The sequence below is a fragment of the Plecotus auritus genome (genome assembly GCF_963455305.1).
Source record: "Plecotus auritus genome assembly, chromosome: 8".
In the NCBI taxonomy this organism is placed as follows: domain Eukaryota; kingdom Metazoa; phylum Chordata; class Mammalia; order Chiroptera; family Vespertilionidae; genus Plecotus; species Plecotus auritus.
The window spans coordinates 134,445,903-134,465,380 of NC_137782.1; the positions used below are offsets into that span (position 1 = coordinate 134,445,903).

A 19,478-nucleotide genomic window follows, 5' to 3' on the forward strand; every position below is an offset into this window, starting at 1 on the left:
TCCATTTTAGCACAACTGGCAACACATTTATTAGATTAACACTTCATTTATTTCTTCCTATCACTGCCAACAATACCAAAGCCATACATACACATAGTAACTTTAGCAGAAAATAAACTTCATTTATTTCTTCCTATCACTTCGACAATACCAAAGACATATACATACATATTAACTTTAACATAAAATAAACAGTCTTTAAGTATTTTGCACTATTTTGAAAATACAGAAACCTGTGTAATTTTCAAAGGATTCCAGTAATACATTTCTCTAGAATCTGGAATGTCCACATAGTCTAATCATTTCTTTTGAAAGAACATTTAACATAGCTAGCTAACTATTTATAAGTTCAAGGAATCTTTTCCTTTTCTCCAACTTTCCCCATACCTTGATCAGATAGTTCTAATTAATATTTCTAGTACATGTAAATAATTATATCCTTGAGTGCTCTAAAATTATACTAATTCCTACACCATTAAGGAAGGAAAATGTTTCTAGCTTTTGATGCATTATAAGTGGGAGATACTAATTTCTAGATGAAATTATGCATAAGCAGGGGAAACGCTTTGTACCAAGATAATATTTAAACATAAAATGTTAAGCATCTCAGGAATTGGGGATGATTAAAAGCAAATAGGACAACACAACCATATCATATTTGGATTGAGGGACTCTCTCCCAATTGTGCATTTTTCTACACCCCAAAGCAAAAAGCATCTTTATATATTAAAATTGTTTAGCTGTCAGGATAGATGATTTGAACAGTAACACTCAAAACCAAAGAAATTGCATACTTTGGTAAATATGTTTATGCTATGTCATATAAATGAATTATATACAATAGAGTAGTAACCTTTTTTGTTTTTTATTGTTAATACTTTGTCATTTGTGCAAACTGCTGCTAAGCAATGTAATTTCTAAAGCAAGTTTTTTAAAACTTGAAGGAAATTAACTCATACCAAGTTATATGTATTATTTACTAATATAGTACTAAACATACTTTACTATTTTGGCTGAATAGCTTTTTAAAATTATAGTGAAATGATGCAATTGCTTCATTTTAAATAGAAATTTCCACACAGTGGGTTAATTTCAATTCTTTCCAGCTTTATTCCCATATTAGAAACAGATTTCGTCAAAGACCTCACATATTTGCTATGAATATATTTTAATGTATTTTCTCCAAAGGTATAAAGCTGGCTGACACTTAGGTTTGTTTCTCCCTTCATGTCTTGGTTTAAATGGTGTTTTGTGTTATAGGCTAATTAGTATGTTACAGTGTGTACTCAACATATTTAGCATATAGTATTTCACTAAACACTCTGAGCATTTCATTTTGGGTGACTGCCATGACACTTGATGAACAGTTTTACATAGTCTTGGAGTATATTTAGTCAAGCCTTTTAGAGACAGATTCTCTGTTTCTGGAAAATAGGGAGCTATACACCCTTCACCATTTGTGACAGGTGACACTGTCTCTTGGTAAACCCATATCTGCCCACAGTGATGGAATTGAAGTAGGACTGTAAAAGTTTAGGTTCAGGAAAAGGGAAATATTTCCAGTTCTTTATAGGCCTGTTATATTAAACTAGAGGCCTGGTGCATGAAATTCATGCACTCAGGGGAGGGAGTCCCTCAGCCTAGATTGCGAGAGGGTATAGGCCAGGCCAAAGGACCCCACCGGTGCACGATTGGAGCCAGGGAAGGACACAGGAGGGCTCCAGGGCATGTCTGGCCTGTCTAGCTCAGTCCGATCAGCTGGACCCCAGCAGCAAGCTAACCTACCAGTTGGAGCGTCTGCCCCCTGGTGGTCAGTGCACATCATAGCGAGCGGTTGAGCAGCCTTAGCATATCATTAGCATATTACTCTTTGATTGGTTGAATGGCCAACCGGATGACTGGACACTTAGCATATTAGGCTTTTATTATATAGGTTTACATGACCATTGTATTAGTTTCCTAGGACTGATAAGCAAAGTACCACAGACTGGGTGGCTTTAAACAGAACTCTATTGTCTCACAGCTCTGGAGGCCAGAAGTCTAAAATTGAAGTGGTAGTAGGACCTGCCCCCTCTTCAATCTGGAGGGGAGAATCCTGCCTTGTCTCTTCCCAGCTCTGGCTGTGAGCAGAAATCCTTGGCTTTCCTTGGCTTTCAATTTTATGACTCCAATCTCTCCCTCTGAAGTCCTATGGTGGTTTATCCTGTGTGTCTTCACATTATCTTCTTTTTGTTGTTGTTGTTGTCAAATAATCTTTAATTGAAACATCTTCCTTTGTAGTTCTTAACTAGCCTAACATTCCACTGCACCACTGTTGATATAATCTATGATGTCATGAGGGTGGCAGCCATCAACATTGGACCCCACAAACTGGGCCATCCCCAGGATCTCTTTAATGATTCCAGAGAGTTCTCTAGCTAAAGATCAGTGCCGCTTCTGTGGGGCAATGCTGACAATCTCATCAAAAGTGATATTTCCACTGTGCTTAATGTTTTTTTGCTTCCTTCTGTCTCTTGGCAATTCTTGGAGGGCTTTGATGATCAGGGCAGAGGCAGAAGGCACTACTTCAATCTGGGCCTGTCTGTTCTGAATGGTCAGTTTCATCATAACCCTCAGACCCTTCCAATCACCAGTTGCTTTGTCAATGTCATCACCAACCTTTTTTGAAGACAGGCCCAGGGGGCCGATTCTGGGGGCCAGGGCAGATGTGTTACCCACTTCTCCACTGGTGCACCTCAGGGATACAACTTTGATTTCACTGGGGTTGAACTTCGGCAGCACGGTGGAGGCAGCTGGTGTCTGATGAACCCAGATTCAGGATGACTGAAGAAAGTTGCCCACATTATCTTCTTATAAGAACACTGGACCTATTGAAGTAAGAGCCCGCTCTATTCCAATATAACCTTATCTTCATTAATTACACATGCAATGACTCTATTTCCAAATAAAGTTGGATTCTGAGTTACTAGGGGTTAGGACTTCAGCATATCTTTTAGATGGACACAATTCAATTCATAGCAACCATTAATCAATATCAGATGAAGACCTAAATTGGTATGCCCAAGCCTAAATGGCTAGCCAGAATCTTTGTCTAGAATCATCTCTTTCCCTTCTTCTTCTTCTTCTTCTTCTTCTTCTTCTTCTTCTTCTTCTTCTTCTTCTTCTTCTCCTTCTTCTTCCTCTTTCATAATCCTCACCAGAGGATAAGATTTTTATTGATTTTTAGAGAGGGGAAGAAAGAGAGAGAGAGAGGAACATTAATCAGTTGCCTCCCATACCCACCCAGACCTGATTGAACCTACAACCTAGGTATGTGCCCTGACCAGGAATCAAACCTGCAACCTTTTTGGTGTATGGGACTATACTCCAACCAACTGAGCCACCCAACCAGAGAATCACCTCTCTTCTTGAAGAAGTTCCATTGCCTGGAGATGGTGTCATAATGTGACGTACAATTCTCCTTTAGACATCAGTCATGTGGATGAAGAAAGAGTAAAGTGAAGAGGTTAGGGTTGCTAAGAATTATTCATGGACCGTGATAGACCTACAAATGTGTAGTCTACAATAAATATATTTTTGGAGGCATTCAGATGTACTGTCAGAGAGAACAAGTAAGGAAAGAACTTCCTTCTCTCTTGCCACTCTTCAGACTTATTCTAAAAAGGTTCTTTTGGATAAATACTCCCTCAGTCCACTAGGGGTGCCCTGTTTTCCATCAACTCTATCTGGTGGAGTCACTCATCTCCAATCATTGATATCCTCCAATTCACCAATAGAAAACTGCTGTCGAAAATAATAATAATAAAATAAAACAATAAACAGTAAAGAAAGTGTTCAAAAACAATGTGGGGAGGTATTTTGCATCCCCCCCCACCCCCGCCACACACACACACACACACACACACACACACACACACACACACACACACACATACACTTTAGCCTTTGTCTAAATGTGTTTGGCTTTTCCCCCTTTTTTTGTTTTTCTTTTGGAGGAGAGGGAAAGTCAGTGAGACTTTTGAAAAGGCTCAGAACAGGGAGGTCACTTTAGAACAAATGACATCTAAGGCAAGATAAATTTACATTTTTCAGGCCTCATGAAAAACAAGGCCAGCTTTGTCTGGGATGCACTGAGAAGTCATTGAAGGTAAGCATCAGCTGCCCACTGGTCATGATGGAGTAAAATCCCGAGAAACTTGAGCTAATGTGAGTTTATATGTAACCATCGGTTGATCATCCCCAGCTTCCCACAAAGCCCTTTCATTTCCATTTGGAATGAGTATAGGATAACCTAGCCAGGCCAACCCCTCAGTCACCAAGCAAAACTCTCAACATTTGCCTAATTATCTTTCCTCATTATCAGTCATTTCTTGAAGTCCGGGCTTCATTCAGATGCCAGGTATTTCCAAAATTAATCATATCATTGAAAGCGGCATCGTTTCATGTAAATGGACTTTATTATTTGAATCAAAAAGCACCCCCTTTGAGCAGTGAAAGCCCATTTGTAGGGAAAGTTTCTGAAATCTGACATGCTGTCTTCCCACCAAAGACTCTTAGTGTTGACCTCCCAGCAAGCACCAAGCATTTGTCACTGAGCACTTGTGTGTGTGTGTGTGTATATGTGTGTGTGTGTATGTGTGTGTGCATGCATGCACGCATTTAAGAGCCTTGGCCTGGCTGCATGCTAATTTGCCCCATTGTTTCAGGGTGACTGCCTTTCCAGTATTTAAGAACAAAGCTTTTTTGCATAAGCCCTATGCACAATTATTTTATGTTTACTTTGAGGGCCATCATCTTATCTTTATTGCAACTGTATTAGAGGACCACAGAGCTTCTTTGTCTCCTTGTAAGGCTGCGGATTACAAGCAAGGTTTAGCAGGAGACAGACACTCCTCTTTCATTTAAAGACATGTTACAAATGTTTGAGGACCTTGGGCAGGATAAACACGTGGCTTTGTTCAGCCTCTCTGAATTCAGAGAGGGGAGAAGGAAATGTTTCTAAGAGCTTGGCGAAGTGCCATCAAATTCAATTCCTAGGTGTATAACATTTGGTCCATAAAGGATGGGCAAGTGAGGAATAGAAAGCAAGAAATTCCCACTTGTAGTAGTATCACCAGAACTGTAACAGGGCTTCTAAAAGGGCTACACGCTCAGTTTCACAGCACTGGCTGGGATGATATCTAATTAGCAAGTAGGTGTGCCTGATGAGGAACCAAGCCCTGTAACACTCTCCCAATGAAAAAACAGCCCCCACCTCCTGTGTGTAAAGTGACACATGAGAAAAGTTCTTTCTACATCTCAGACTCACTCTTTTGTTTTGTGTGTTAACAACTAGATGTTAATGATGGAGTATTCTTCCTCTGGGAGAAGCACAGAAAGTTAATATTAATTACCTGCAACCTCCCCTCGTATGTGGAAATAAAATTAATGTTGTGACATAAATTGACAAAAATCAGGAGATTAAAAGTTAAGGCTGACTTGATTGGGGTGGTGAACACACCATACAATATACAGATGATGTATTATGGAGTTGTACAACTGATACCTATATAATTTTTGTTAACCAATGTAATCCCAATAAAGTCAATAAAAATAGAAACAATAACTAAAAAGGCTGAGGCTTCCTTCATGATGTTTTTTTCTTCTTTGGTCATTTCCTCTTTTCTGGAGGAAAGACCTAATCATGGAGTTCATCAAGAAAGAGAAAAACTTTTCAATCGCTTCTTGCTTTCTTAAATGCCAACTGAGAGCTGGTTTTAAAAGCACCCCCCTTTTTCTTATGCACTCTGTTTTCCTAACCCTGAAGACTTTCTTCAACCAAAGGAAAACAGGAACCTCCTCTTCACAGTCTCCAAAAGACTAAGGAATACTCCCCTCATTCTTTAAAACAAATGGACAGAAGACTCAAGAAAATGAAGTATGTCCTAAATCAGAATCAGTGGAGAGAACAACTTGTCTGAAATTTGGAAATACAGTTAAGAATATCCCATTATCATCCAAAGGCTTATAGGGAAAAAAGCAAATATAAAAATCAACTTTTGAGAGGTGGTATTTAAGAAAGACCTCAACCCCTCCATTCTTTTGTAGTGTTTGAAGATTAGCCAAAAGGGAGAAGAGGGAGTGCAAATTCAAGGAATGAAGCTCTAGGCTGTTGGCCAGAAACTCAGAACATTCATCTCCCCTCCCTGGCTGAAAAGAATGTTTCTGGGGAAGAAGTCCTACGAGGGGCTTGAGCTCCTCAGGGCTCTCCTAAACTCCAAAAATAAAATGATTATGAACCTCACCTTTCTCTTTGCATCTGCCTTTCATCATGCTAATCATGGCCTCCTTTAATCATTTGGGTTCACTGTTATAAACACAAATGACTTATTCTGGTGCCCAGGAATGCCCTGTATTGCCATCCTTTTTATTGGGTATATCATTTCCACTCTCTCTTTGCAATACCACCATCTCCTGGGCTGCTCATGATTTCCATAGCTATTTGCACATAACGTTTCAAGAAGTTGTTAAATTTCACGCAGAACAGTTAAGGGAAATACTAGATTATAAGCTTCTTGAAGGCAGGCTTCTCAAATACAATGACAATCTTACAAAATCAAAAGACAGACCACAGGGTCTGACAAAGGGTGCCTTTCTGCTGCATAAATTTATTCATATAAAAGCCAATGGGGAATATTTGGAATTGGTACTACTTAACCAATGTTAAGATACACAATCCCTGTTTTTTTTTTTCACATTATCTCTAATATTGAACCCAGTAATACTCATGAAGATGCTTAGCAAATGTCTATCAAAGTGAACAGAAATTATCAATGAGAAATCATTGTGTGATGTCCACAAAAGACCGTCCTTATCCACTAGCCAATGGTTGTTTGCGAGTGTGTGTGTGAGTGTGTGTGTGTGTGTGTGTGTGTATGTATGTTTTTAACTATTTCTTAGGACAATATGAACTGAAAATGTTACCTTAATTCCCCTGACCATACAGATGTAGATACAAGCCACGGTTCAATCAGATCTCAATCCTTAATAAATGGTGAATTTAAAATATTTTTTTTTAATTTGCCTCCCTTTGTTAAGCTCAAACCAAAGACTAATGGGCTAAACAACTGTGTTTTTATAGAATTGGCATACCTGGGATTTTTAGGAATTGACAGTGTCCTAGATAAAAGATATAGCGAGGATCTATGAAAGCAGGTACTAATGATCTCAAGGTAATCGTTGAGGAGGTGCTGTCCATGGGAAATCAAGAAGGCAGGGAGCAGCCTGGCTGGTGTTGCTCAGTGGTTGAGCGTTAACCTAAAAACAAGCTTCAGTTCCCAGTCAGAGCACGTGCCCAGTGATTCTCTTTCATCATTGATGTTTCTACCTCTCTCTCCCTCTCCCTTCCTCTCTGAAATCAATAAAAATATTCTTAAAAAATACAGGGAGCAAAGCAGAGTTTTGTTCTGATATCAGTTAACTTAGCCTTTAGGAATTCCAAAATTTTTCTGATTTGAAGTCCTATTCCTGGACTGTGTTTTTTAGAGGAGGAAGTTTGAAAACACCAGGGCCCTCTTTCTCTCTGCTGCTTTGGAAAAGTACAAATTCTTTCCTGCAAAGTGAAGTTAAGACATTAGAAATTGGAGCTGCAGACCCCACCCATGGTGGCTGGGACTTGAGGGCCCTTCTGTGCCATACTCCTCCCTCAACCCCCCAACATGAACACACAGAAATACACTCACCTCCCTCTCAGAAATTTCTTTGTTACTTATTTTTAAGAAAATAACTTCACACATCAAAATCAGTCTTGCATATTTAACCAGAATGAAAAGCTACATTGACAGCTTCTGGTTTAACAGTTTAAAATGTCAAATTCTGTTACCTCATCTGAGATAAGGATTGTTCTTTTGCTTTTATTAAGTTATTTTCCTTTCATTAGTGCAATGCTCTCTCCAGTATTAGTTATTCATTAGTGCATACAAGCTGAGCACCACCTGCCCTCCACCCTTGGCGTTAGCTGCATGCAGTCTTACGCAGTAGGACATCCCCCCCTTCCCCCGCCTCGTGAACCAGCCATCACTTGTCTTGAGCCTTAGGACAATTGATGTCAACCCACCAATCTTCCTGCCTCAAGTGACAATGATCCAGAACCTCGTTAACAGGGAGCTGCTACTTGGAGAATGAAAGAAGGGGGGCAAGTAGAGCAGGCATGGCTCCCACAAAAGGCGGCTTCCTGGGAGTATGCTGACTTTCTGGAAGGTCAGAATGGGCAAGATCCAAGTTGGGAAAACCATGAACATATTTAGTTTATAACTGTAGGTTTTCATATCTTTGCTTTGTTACATGTAGAAATGGATTCAACCTGAGAAGCTTGAAACAATAAAATGAATAATGGCGGATGGGGAATGCTACTAACTTGAACAGAATATATTAGGGCACACACACACACACATACACACACACACAAACACACACACACATCCTCAAAACTATTGCCTATATCAAGACGTGAAAATTTATAAAAGAGAGGCAGACATAAAAGAAGAAATTGTTTATTTGTTTGTTTGCCTTTATAAAACCCATTTGGGAGAAACATCCGTATATATACATCAGTTATCTGGCTTGTCCCAGTTACACTGATGTTAGAGATGTCCTTTGTTAGAAATTAATGTGGGTAATAAAGTTTTACATTTTTTATATGTTTTGAAGTATATGAGCAATATTTCTTTTCGCTGCATAATTACTTTTTTGTATACAAGAAAAATGAGGTGCTTAGCCCTAAGTAAATAACCTCAAAACAAACCAAGAATAATAGTTACATTCTTTTCATCTTCTAGACTATATACAATAAATATTTCCAGAAACTTTGTAAGTTACATTATTGTGACTTTTTACAGAAAAAAGAAACTTCTATTGAATCAGAACTAAATTCAGACAAAAATATGCCCCACCCCCACATTGATATTTTGCTCCAAATTTATTGAGAGTATAGACTAATTAAATATACCAGCTTTTTTCCTAGTTCATAATAATTTCCAAAGTGTTTTCCCTTTATAGTCCAAAGGCATCATTTACTTAGAATAAACAAGGCTATATTTAATGCATTTTAAGTAGTTTATTTTTCTGAATAGGTGCTTTATAATTTAAATTGATTACAGTTCCTCTTCATTTCATAAACTGTGTCTTTAAGGCTAAGCATTCAAAGGCTTCTAAATAATGGGACTATTTTTTTCAAAAAAAAATTTTTATTGTTGCTACTCTTTTTAAATAAAGGAAAGTAGCTATGTCATTCACACCTTGAAAAACCAATTTGGGTCTTTAAAAATCTTTATGTGGAGGCTGTACAATTTCAAATTGGGAAGGGGGTTAGACAGTGCTGCAAATTCTAACAGGGTTATTAAGAGACCCCTAACCCTTTCTGGTAGCTGGCTCCACTATAATTACCAGTCTGTCTGTTGCTTTCTTTTCCCTCCCCAGTAGCGCTTATTATAACCTTGATTTTTTTAAAGGATTATTGAATTGGTAAAGAAGTTCTAAGTTATGCCAAGTTTGAGTAAACTAGAAAAATACTAATATTTTAAGTTGCTCATGATGGACTCTCTATGTAAAGTACTCATTCCATATATTTTTCCCTCATATTGAGTATTTATGACTGTAACTCAGGGTTGTTTTTTTCCTAAAGAATAGTTAGGGAAATAAAACCATGGTGTTTTTTTCTTCTCTCTTTTTCTGGGTCCTAGATAAAAAACTGTGTGCATATGGGTATGCCAGTGTGTATGAACATTTAGATCAAGAGAGCAGAGACCATACATCCATAAATTAAAATTAGTTGTCTCTGTAAATTATAATTCTCCATGATTTTATTATTTTTATACTTTCTTGTGAATTAAATTTTTATATGATAACCAATTATAATATTTACAACAAGCAAATTTATATCTTTAATATTGGCTCTAAATTTCAAATAAAATTTTTTAAATGAGTTAAAGGGAGCTTTTTAATCTCTTCACAAAATAGAATATATTACCTTTCTTTTAGAAGTTGTACCTGCACAGAGGAAACAAATGGGGTAATTTGGTAAGAGTAAAAAAATAAAGATAACAGTTGAGTTGGAATCTGTACTAGGCAGTAATCTACCTGACTTAGAAAAGTTGGAAAAGAGAGAGCCAATAAAAATAACCAGGAAAAGATTACTCTTAACATACTGAGAGAAAAGAGGCTAGTGTGAGGAATGGTGGCAAGGATATTTTATTAGTTCAGGAGTTTTGCTTGTTTGCTCATTTATTCCTTTGTTTGAAGAACCTACCTACAGAGAATTAAAGTACAGCACCAGCGACCAACACTGAGGGGATTATAGAGACAAAAGAGAAAGGTAAATTCAAATTTCCAAGTTTCTAGAAGAAGGGTCATTTTCTGCAATGATGGTCAAAAGCCTTAAAAGTAACCCTTACTTCTAAAGAATGTAGTCCATGTGACTATGCTTTGGATTATAGCCTGAGAGAGAGAGGCTGACTCAATCTCTTTCCTTTGTTTGTCGGTATTTACCAGTGACACAGAACAGAAACTTCTGCCCAATCTGGTGGGTTATGAGTGATCAATAGGCCATGTTTGGTTTCATCTACCTTTGTTAAAACTCATCACTGGGGATGGGAATCCTGGTTATTGTATTCTGAATTTGCTAGATATTGGTTTCAAAGTATTCAGTAGCTCCCAGTTAACACTAAAGTAGATCCCAGGTTTTCTACTTACTCCTCACTTTCATAGCTCTCATCACTCTCTAACACAAACCCCTCTGCCTTTGGACCACCCCTGCTCTGCATGCAGTACCATCTTCTCACCACCTATTTTATTTCTATTTTTTTTTTCAATTTTGCCTATCTTGCCAGACACACTTTTTCTAGATTCATCTGAAAAGTTGGGAGAGAGTCAATATGGAGTTCAAAGTTTACATTAAAGGCCCCCAAAATTCCATGCTACACTGAATAACCCCTTCCCCAAACCTTTGCCGAGTTGTGGGTTTAATAACTCCATATATTAGCTTCACAATATCGAGGCTTTTATTGCAAACTTCTTATCTCTCTGTCTGGATCTAGATCCAGTGTCTTGGAAGATGAACATCACTGGGACAGAGAAGAACACAAAGTATAGATGCTCTTCACAGATACATTATATTAATTACTTGTGGGTTTTCCTGCTTCCCTCTCATCCTCAGATCCTGCCGCCATGTAGGAGAACTGGAACCTTGTTCTAGAATTGAGTCCTATTCATTCAGACTACAATTCTTGCAAGCCTAAATTCTGGTGGGGAAGTAAGCTCAGACTTTCTGCAAAAAGACACTCCTTCTATCCTCATCCCACCTCCTGGACCCTCCCCCATGTCCCTGTAGCTTGTTCTATTTGAGACTTGAATCAGTTTAGATCGTTTCCCTTATGCCCTGCAGCAATTAAAAAATAAGAAACAACCCTAGCCTATGTGGCTTGGTTGGTTGGACATTGTCTGGTGCACCAGAAGGTTGCCAATTTGATTCCTGGTCAGGGCACATGCCTGGGTTGTGGGCTCAATCCCCGGTAAGGGGAGTGCAGGAGAACACATCTATGTTGTGCTCTCACATCAATAGTTCTCTTTCTCTCACCCTCTCTCTTCCTCTCTCTCTAAAAATCAATAAACTATTCTAAAAAAAAAAACACCTGTAACACCAACACTGCCATTCCTCCTCATAAAGTAGGCACTCTTCTTCTTTCTTTTAGTAAGAAAACAAGTTTCACACTTGGGGTTTGTTTATTGGATAGAATCCAGAGAGAGAGCTGTACGATGGAGGACATAGTCTAATGATGACTTGTCTGTTTACAGCTGAGTAATTAGACTTGCTGCACTGGTGCTGTGGGATGGTGACTTGCAGGTCTGATATTTATTTACACAATTCACTGAATGTAACAGATTTTGAAATATAGCTTATAAATATTTAGAAAATATTGTTTCTAAGTATCTGCAGCTTCTTTACAGTGTGTTGGGCTATTTATTTTGAAACAGCATCTCTTTTTACTGAGAAGAAATGTAGGGAGCTGAGCAGAGACTCATCAGCATGGAACATAATTAATATTGTGGGGAGGAAGAAGAGGAGATGGCTGTTAGATGGCTAACAATCAGTCCTCCCTCACAGGGAAGGCTTCTTGAATATGCAGATGAGGATGGTGCCCTTAGATATACATTTGAACTTTCTACATTAGACTGCCTTGATTGTATAATGCTATAGTGGAAGAGGTACTCAAGACCAAAACAGTGAAGACTTGGTGATTGATTACAAAATTTTTTCTACAAACTTTTTCCTGGCCTAGATCCATGTTCTTAGAAGCAGACTTTGCAACGCCATTATTTTAGAGGTGGGATCTATTTCTCCATCTCTAGAACCTGGGCTGCTATGATAAAATGTTTTGGCTAATACACTGCAACAGACGTTCATTGTACTGGTTTTGAACATAGACTTCAAAGGGCTTTCCACCTTCTGCTCTCTCTCTTGAAACCATGAGCACCTGCCATGGCAATAGCCAGCTGTCCTGCTAGATGATGAGAGACACGTGCCTGCTTAGTCACTCCCATCGCCGCAGGTGACAGCCAGCCAACCCCCAGAAGCAGAGCCGCCTCGCTGACGCGAAGCTGACCACAGATGCATGAGTGAGCTCAGCCCAGACCAACAAACCCACCAGCTGAAAGCCCAGCACAAATTGCAAACCCACAAATTATAAGCTAAATAAGCAATTGTTGTTTTGAACCACTAAATTTGGGGTGGTTATTTCAGCAGCAAAAGCTAACTGACACAGAGTCATGATAACACAGAGCGTTGTAACAAATGACCAATGTCTTGGTCCTGTGACCACAAGGTAACCTTATTTCTATAGGAAATAAGCATGTTATTTATTCAACCTAATTTATTGAGCACCTAATCTAATTCAGGTACTGTCTGTTCAAGGTACTGTGAGTATGATAATAAATAAGCCAGACTAAGTTCCTGCCCTTCTTGAGCTTACATTCTAGGGACTCATAGACACAGTAACAAATAAAAAAGTAAGTATGTAATATAATGTGTAATAGCAAGAAGTGCTATAAAATAAAAATAAAGTGAAGAAAAGGGGGAAAAAGTAGATGGAGGAGGCTGTATTTCATAGGATACTCAGAGAAGATTTCACTAAAAAAGAAGATTTGAGCTGAAAATAAAGTACAGGAGTAAGCCATATGGAAATCTAGGGAAATAGTACTCATTATTTGATGGGACATTTTAAATTAAAATCATATTCAAATTACCTCCAGGAAGGCCTCAGTACAGGATTCCTTTTTGTCTCTTTAAAATGATTCAGTAATCTTGCCTAACACTCATACCTATGTCATTATCAAATTTCCACGTGTTAAATTGAATGGTTTAGTCATATAAGTTGCTAAAAAAACATTTCAGGTAGGTTAAACAATTTTCTAACATTAAATTGAAAGTGCTAAGCAAAATCATATTTTCATGATTACACAAATGTATTCCTCTCATGAAACAGAATTTCTTCATTAGTAACTTTGCATTAGATTTTTTAAAAATATGTCTAATTAACTCTCTCTTCCTTTAATCCCTAAGAAATATCTCTAAGGCAAGGCGGGGTTTTTCTGATTGCTGTTGCTGTCTTTGTTTATTTATTTCAATAGAGCATATTATGAAAGTTGTTTGAGATGTTGCATAATTGTGTTTTGCTGTCCATGGTGAAAAAGAAATTGAGTGAGACATAAAGGCAAAACTTTACAACTCATCATTTTCTGTGTTTGATTATTAAACAACAATATAGAACCTTTAAATTTATTTGCAAAATTCTAAAAGCATCTGGGTACAGACCATAGAAAAAAGCAAGTAAGTTGACTTTGGGCAAGATGAACATCCATTTAATGATCAAAGCATAGCATGCTCTACAAAGTTGAACTAAATATGAAGAGGAATTCATGCAATGACTTAACAAAAGGCAAGCTTTGGGGACACATTTCACCATGTGGCTGTGTATGGAGCAATGTGGCAAAGACTGCTGGCAATTTTTAGTTCTTTCTGGCACAGAGCTAGACTATGGTTTTTCAGCTTCCCTTTCATTTACATATGGTCACGTGACTGAGTTATAGCCAATAAAATGTGAGCAAAAGTATCCTAGGACTATAAAAACTTATAAATGCAATTGTATATGCTTTTTTCCTTTGTTTAGCCAAACACTGAGTAACCTTGTAAGGAAGTATGGAGGCTGGCTCAACCTCAGTCAGTCTGGGTTCCTGAAAAACTATAGGGATCAGAGATCCTATTTGTCTGTGAAATAAAAAATGATTAAAATTCTTGTTCCCAAATCCACTATACTTGGGGATAAGGAGTTGAGGGTGGCTATTGTTTCTGAGCTTAGCATATCTTAATACAAGCAATATCTACCATCATGCCATACTGTCCACACCAAAAAAAACAACAAATGTACAATATTCTTCAGTGAGAATGCTAAGATAGGCAGTTGTTAAATGAAAATAACTACAAATAAAAAAAGCCAACAATGAGATTTAATTAACACATATGTCTAAAAAGACCATGTTTTTACACAGGGATCTTATTTCCTATGTTTCTTACTCCTAAAAGGTGTAAAGATGTTCACTCAATAAGATACTAACAGCCGTGGGCAAACTACGGCCTGCGGGCCGGATCCGGCCCGTTCGGCTGTTCTATCCGGCCCGCAGAGCCGAAAGAGCGGAGGGTTCTCTTGCTCTCCCCTCCGCTCCTTTACTTTGAATTTATATTAGTTCACACAAACACTCCATCCATGCTTTTGTTCCTGCCCTCCCGTCCAGTTTAAGAACCCATTGTGGCCCTCGAGTCAAAAAGTTTGCCCACCCCTGTTCAGAAAGTACTGAATGAGTAAACAGAGGAATGAGTTAGTGAGGCATTTCAGTGTTAGAAGACTTGAGCAATTGTCAGAAAACACAGTTTCACCAAATATTCTGCTTTGACATGACTATGTGAATTTAGATATATTTTTTTAAATCTCTGAGCATTCATTAGCTTCTCTCCTGTGGAATTATGGGGTTAGACTAAATTTCTTCAAGCTGGGAAATTCTGAGCCCTGTTTCTAAGGGTAACTGAGCCTTTCCAGTAACTAAATGAGAAAAACATCGAAGGTCCAAGGTCACTATACTATGAAAATAGAGTTGTATGGCTTGGGGAGCCAATGTCTCTTAGAATTCAGACCACAGTATGAGCTGCCTTTTCTGCTTCTGTGGTGTTCCAGCCAAGTAGCTACCAAAAATCATGAAAAGAGACTGTTAAAATCTAAAAGGGGCCCTAAATAGTCTATGGTCTGAACTTCCTCACATTACAGATGAATAAATATAGGCCCCTGGAGATTAAGTCACACAGCCACTGCTTTCAGTCAAGCCTAGAAGTTAGGTTTCCTAGCATGGAGCCCAGGCTACTTTCTCCAAATTCTCCATTAGTTATAGCATGTCTTGCCTGTGCTTAATCTTATCCAGGTTTTAAATATATTGAACCATTATACTAAGAATATTCTTTTATCTTATTTCTTTGGTTGGTTAATTAAAAATATTTTGTGTTATTAAGACCTCATCACAACTTTTTCCCCCTTCTTTCAACTGTGAGTGCGGTAGGGCTATAAATCGCTCCATTTGTTATTTTCTCTTTTAAGAGCATATAAATAAAATAACCATAGTGATCTCAACATCTTTGTGACAGACTTCTGGTTGGCCTTTCTTCCCATTTGAAGGGTGTTTTGGTCTTTGCCCCCAAAATACACTATTTTGTAAGCTTCCCGCTACCAAACTTCACCAGGCTGGTACCAACACACTAGCTTTCAAATCTTGGCATACAAATTTGCTATATTTACTGGTTTAGTGTAGCTTTAGGTAGCAAAGCAAGAAATATAAATGAAAAATCAGAGATACATGCTACTGAGTGTGCCACATCTAAGTGGAATGATAACACTCAGGTGGAGTGAAGGATGCTGAAGGAAAGACGTAACTCAAAAATGGAATTAGAAATTCTAACAGAGGGAGCAGACACAGAAGAGACAAAGAAGAAATGTAACTAAGCCTTTAGCCTATTCATTAACTTATTCAATGAACACTTGCTAAGTAGTAGAGACATGCCAAGCCCAGCAAAGTAAAGCAGTTACTTAAAAAACAAAACAAACAAAAAACAAACAAACAAAAAAACAGCCCACCTCTGAGGAGCTGTTAAGGGACAAAAGTAATCAGAGTTGCTGCTAAAATGTCTTTAGTCCACTACCCATGTACACACATACACACGCATGCCCACTGTCTCAGCTTTCCTTGGAAAGCATGGAGCCATAGGTAACAAACCATTTGCCCTGGACAATCTAAGTGTATACTGTTGTCTTGGTGTAATTATTAATAATGCCTTCTTTCACTTCAAATTGTCCTGATTTGGAGAATAAATTATATGGCCATCTTATTTCCATTTTCTATGGCAAAGGAAATTGCCATAGGACTTGGGAGACAAGAAAAGCTGTGACTTATATGCATTGTAGAAGATGTGGAAACATCATTCAAAGGAAGGGCCACGGGAATTGGAAGGGAGCTCACCTCAACTAGATGAAAACAGACCACAGTGCTTCTTCAGTTTGACCTCAGTGAACACTGAAGCTTATGTAAAACTTCCTTTTTAAAAAGAGACTTTACCTTTTTAAGCAATATTAGGTTCATAGCAAAATTGAGTGGAAAGAACAGAGTTCCCATATACCTGATACCTGCACCCGACAAGAACAACCTCTCACACTATCAACATCTCCCACCCAAGTGATACATTCGTTACAAAATGATGAACCTACATTGACACATTATCATCCAAGGACAGGCATAGTCCTTGCCCTCAGGAGTTTAACTTCTAGTGTGGGAGACAGCCATTAAAACAAGTAATTGCAAAAATAATTGGATGAGAGGATGTGGGATTGCCTGGCACATAACAGATGTCCAGAACATTTATTCTGTTAATATACATCAAATAAGGTTGCTAGACTTAACCAATAAAAATAATGGATGATATTTTATATTAGGGTTTACATTTGGGTTCACTCTTAGTGCTGTACATTCTATGAGCTTTGACAAATGTATAATGATGTGTATCCATTATTATAGCATTATACATAACAGGGCAGTGTAACTATTCTTTATGATACTATAATGCTCATCCAAGATCATCTTAGATTTTTCCTGTTATTTTCTAGGATTTTTATAGTTTTTCATTTTACATGTAGCTCTACTATTCCTCTTGAGTTCATTTTTGTGAATGATGTAAAGTCTGTGTCTGAATTATTATTATTATTTTTTTTTTTTTTGCATGTGAATGTTTGGTTCTTCCAGCACCATTTGTTGAAAAGACTGTTTTCTCCATTGCATTGCCTTTGCCCCTTTGTCAAAGATAAGTTGACTATATTTATGTGGATTTCTTTCTGGGCTCTGTACTCTGTTCCATTTATCATTTGTCTATTTTTATACCAATAACACACTGCCTTGACTAGCTTTAGAGTAAGTCTTGAAGTCAGATAGTGTCAGTCCTCTGACTTAGTGTGTTTTTTTTTCTTTCACTATTAATTGGTTATTCTCCATATTTTGCCTCTCCATATAAACTTTGAACGAGTTTGTCAATGTCCACAAAATAGAATTTTGATTGAGATGGTGTTGAATCAATAGATCAAGTTACAGACAATATTGAGTCTTTCTATTCATGACCATGGACTATCTATTTATTTAGTTCTTATTTGATTTTTTAATAAAGTTTCAAAGTTCTCATATAGATCATGTTCATATTTTGTTAGATTCATTTCTAAATATTCATTTCAGGTGCTCATGTAAATGGCATTGGATTTTAAATTTTAAATTCCATTTGTTCAGTGCAGATGTATGGAAAAGTAATTGACTTTTGGATATTAACTTTATATCCTGCAACCTTGCTATAGTTCCAATGTTTTAGTCAGTTATTTCAGATACTCTGCACTGAGCATGGACAATTATGTCATTTGTGAACAGATTTCTTCTCAATCTGTATGTGTTTTATTTTATTTTCTTGTCTTATTGCATTAGTTAGGACTTCCAGCACTATGTTAAAAAGGAATGGTGAGGGAAAACAGCCTTGCCTTATTTCTGATCTTAGCAGTAAAACTTCTAGTTTCTCACCATTAAGTATTATATTAGATGTAGCTTTTATGTAGATGTTCTCTATCCAATCGAGGAATTTTCCATTCATTCCTAGTTTGCTGAGAATTTTTATCATAAATGGGTTTAAGTTTTGTCAAATGCTTTTATTATATCCATTGATATGGTCATTTTAGTTTGTCCTTTAGTCTGTTGATGTGATAGATTTTGTTAATTGGTTTTCAAATATTGAACAAGCCTTACATCCCTAGGATAAATCCTACCTGATCATGATGTATAATTCTTTTCATACATCATTGGCTTGGATTTGCTAATATTTTGTTGAGGATCTTTGCCTACCTGTTCATGAGTGATATTGGCCTGTAGCTTTTTTTTTTCTTCTTGTAATATCTTTGTCTGGTTCAGTATTAGGGTACTACTAGCCTCATAAAATGGGTTAGAAAGAATTCCCTTTGCTTCCAAAAATGATTATAAAGAATTACTGTTGTTTCTCCTTAAGTGTTTGGTAGAATTCACCAGTGAACAAATCTAGGCCTGGTGTTTCCTGCTTTGGAAGGTTATTAAGTATTGATTTAATTTCTATAATAGATTTAGGCCTATTTGAATTGTCTATTTCTTCTTGTGTGAGTTTTATGCAAGTTATTTCTTTCAAGGAAAAGGTCCATCTCATCTACATGATTAAATATATGGGCATAAAGTTGCTTATAATATAGCTTCATTATCCTTTTATTATACATGGTCTCTGTGGTGATGTCTCTTTTTCTATTTATGATATTAGTAATTTGTTTCTTCTCTTTTTTTTCTCAGTTAGCCAGAAAATATGCTTATCGATTTTATTGATCTTTCAAAGAACCAGCTTTTGGTTCTGTTGATTTTCTCTATTTCTTGTTTTCAATTTCACTCAATTCTGCTCTAATTTTTACTTCTTTTCTTCTGCTTACCCTGTGTTTTATTTGCTCCTCTTTTTATACCTTCCTACAGTGGAAGTTTAGATCATTGAGTTAGATCTTTTTTTTTTTTTTCTTTTCTAATACATGCATTCAGTACAATAAATTTCCCTCTAAGCGCTGCTTTTGCTGCATCCCACAAATGTTGATATGCTGGGTTTTCATTTTCATTTAGTTAAAAGTATTCATTTAATATTTTTTGAGATTTATTCTTTGACTCATGTGTTATTTAAAAGTATGTAGTTTAAACTCCAAGTATTTTGAAAACTTTCCAGCTATCATTTTGTTATTGATTTCTAGCTTAATTCCATTGTGGTATGAGCATTAATTGTATGGTTCCTATTATTTTAAATTTGTTAAGGTGTGTTTTAT

The 19,478-nt window shown here is 37.2% G+C and overlaps 1 pseudogene across 1 annotated transcript in view; it reads right to left on the bottom strand.

Moving 5' to 3' along the window:
• Positions 1 to 2,292: 2,292 nt before the first annotated feature.
• Positions 2,293 to 19,478, bottom strand: part of LOC308256686 (large ribosomal subunit protein uL11-like) — a 39,169-nt pseudogene continuing 21,983 nt past the window's right edge. Inside the window, exon 4 of the transcript in view lies at positions 2,293 to 2,799. The product of the transcript in view is annotated as a large ribosomal subunit protein uL11-like (transcript). The remainder of the gene's footprint in view (positions 2,800 to 19,478) is intronic.